Here is a 2,664-nt window from a genome sequence, read left to right as displayed (position 1 = left end):
AGGAGGAGGAGGAGGAGGAGGAGGAGGAGGAGGAGAGCAGGAGGAGGAGCAGGAGCAGGAGCAGGAGGAGCAGGAGGAGCAGGAGGAAGAGGACACAGCAGCAAGCAAGCACAAGTCCAATTTATGTTGCCCATATACTAACTAGAGCATGTTCAAACTCCTGGTGGCCAGCCGTTTAAAGAAAACAGTCCTTCACCACCTGCAACCCTGCCAAAACCCATCAATTGTGGAGAGATACACTTGAGCATCCTTATCACATTTTTAAAGACTTCTCTTTGATGGCTTTCTCTCTAGGTTGTTACTTTTTTTGGAGGTGAAGTGCTGGGTTGGGGATAGAGAATCCCAGGCTTTAAGGCAGATTGAATAGACATTTACCGACTCTCAGACTTTCTAATATGTTCATTGAATTATCTGAAAGGAACATTTTTCTCCCATCTGAAACATATGCCCATGAATGCTGGCATGCTGGGGCTATGTTGGTTCATAGATTCTCACCTAATTTTCTTATTTCTGTCAAGGACTGAGCTAATACCTTTAACTGGGAATGAAGTTCCTAGAGCCTATTCAGGCCAGTCTCTTTTGAGACTGAATATCCTTTTTCCTCCCGGTGTAGGGAAGGAGCTATTGACATTGAAGACTTGAAGAAGACACAGACATGCACCTTGTTCATATACCTGTTGATTTTTAGGCAAGCCTATCATCATCAGTTCTAACTCACACCATGTGACGTTTTGACTCCCTTTGGGGTCACCGTATTCGATTGGCTTATTGGTTGTTATGTATTAATTATAAAGTATTGCCTTTTTTCTTATCAGAAAGTCCTTTGAATTTATTTTAAGATTAAATGCATTAAATGCATTTTAAGACATAATCCCAAGGTCTAACATTAACATAGTCAAAACACACTAATCTTGTCATCAGAGTCCATCAAAGATTAGAAACTTCTAAGCATCTACTCTGAGGCTAACATGATGCTTGATGCTATTGATCATAGAACTAGTGGACAGGCCATTTGACATAAAGTCAATGAACTTGTAATTTCACCTCAACTGTACTGCTAGCTCTGTGAGCATGAACAAAACAAACATTCTGACCTCAAATTATTGAACTTTAAAATGGAGCTTGTACAGTTTTGATCTAGACTTCATGCTGAGTAGTTCTTTGATAGTTATAAATATACAGGAATAGAGTAGATGTTGGTGTCAGTAGAGGTGCCACGAAAGGCAGGATCCTTGTTCAGCAGAAACTAGAAAACTGCCAGCACAGTATTAATATAAAAAGACATAACTCCCTTAGTCTGCACCTCCTTTTCATACATATTTTCTTCCAATTATTCATTTTTAATAATCCTACTAGAGTAAAGGCAAGATCAAATCTTTTTTTGCTCAGAAAATTTACCAAGACCCACAGTTTTAATAATCATTCCCGTTTACTCTTATTGTTCTGTTCCACAAGCCAACATGCAAGTCATTATCAATGATTTCATAGTCCTTAAAAACTTTCATATCAGGAGTATTCAGGGACTAGTAATCATTTGAGTAGAATTGTAAACTAAGGAAGATAATATGATGCAGGGCTGGGGAAATGATTTAATGGGAAAAGTACTTGTTATGCAAGCATGAGGACCCAAGTTCAGATCCCCAGCATCCAGGTAAAAACTTGATTATGATAGTGCATGCCCACTGTTGGGAGCTGGAGGCAGAAGGATCCTGGGAAAGGCTTGCTTGCCAAAAGGTCTATCCAGTCAGTGAGATGAGATCCAGGTTCATTTAGAGAGACTCTCAATAATTTAGATGGGGAACAGAAGAAGGCATCTTTACCTATAGTCTCCATGTGTGCATGCACATGTGCTCACACAGTTTGCATACATATGAGTGTAGTGCAAATATATACAGAGATGATAGAACTGCCTTTCAATGTTCAGATCTGATAAAAAACCATTTACTCTGATTCTATGTTTGTCCTCTTTTCTAGCAGCAATACTCTTCCTAACAACACAACGCCAAGACCTTTATTGGTGGGTCAGGGCGTGAATATCAGATGAAGACGACTTTTCTAATAAAATGACTTGTTAATAGTTGGGAATTGCAGTTATTTTCTTGATAACTTAGAGTCTTTTCTTAACTCTTATGAGAACAATTTAATGAGTAGACTTGTTTGACTTCGATTATTTCATGAATGTGTTTCATCATCTTTCATAGGAATATATTTCTACATATTTATCTTCCTGATGTTCCTCTGTAATGCTAAGATTCAAACAAACGAAGATACTTTGTAATAGAATTACATATTTCATTATTTAAATAATTTAAATATCTTTGGTTATAGCTTTGATGAATAATTATACATATTTATGGGGTACCATTCTACAGACATACCACTGTTATTATCAAAACACAAGTAATTAGCATACTCATTACCTTGACATGATTTTTTGTTATTGTGGCACTCAAATTCCCTTCAGGTGATTTGAAATATTCAATGCATCATTTTAACTATAGTTTCCTCAGTGGGTCATAGACTGCAGCTCTCATTTCTTTTTTTTTTTCTGTCTGATTATTATCTTTTTTTAAAATTTTTAATATTTTTATTACATATTTTCCTCAATTACATTTCCAATGCTATCCCAAAAGTCCCCCATAGCGCCCCCCACTTCCCTACCCA

Source organism: Mus caroli, chromosome 8 (genome assembly GCF_900094665.2).
Source record: "Mus caroli chromosome 8, CAROLI_EIJ_v1.1, whole genome shotgun sequence".
NCBI classification, from domain to species: Eukaryota; Metazoa; Chordata; class Mammalia; order Rodentia; family Muridae; genus Mus; species Mus caroli.
Note: the sequence above shows the minus strand (reverse complement) of the source record.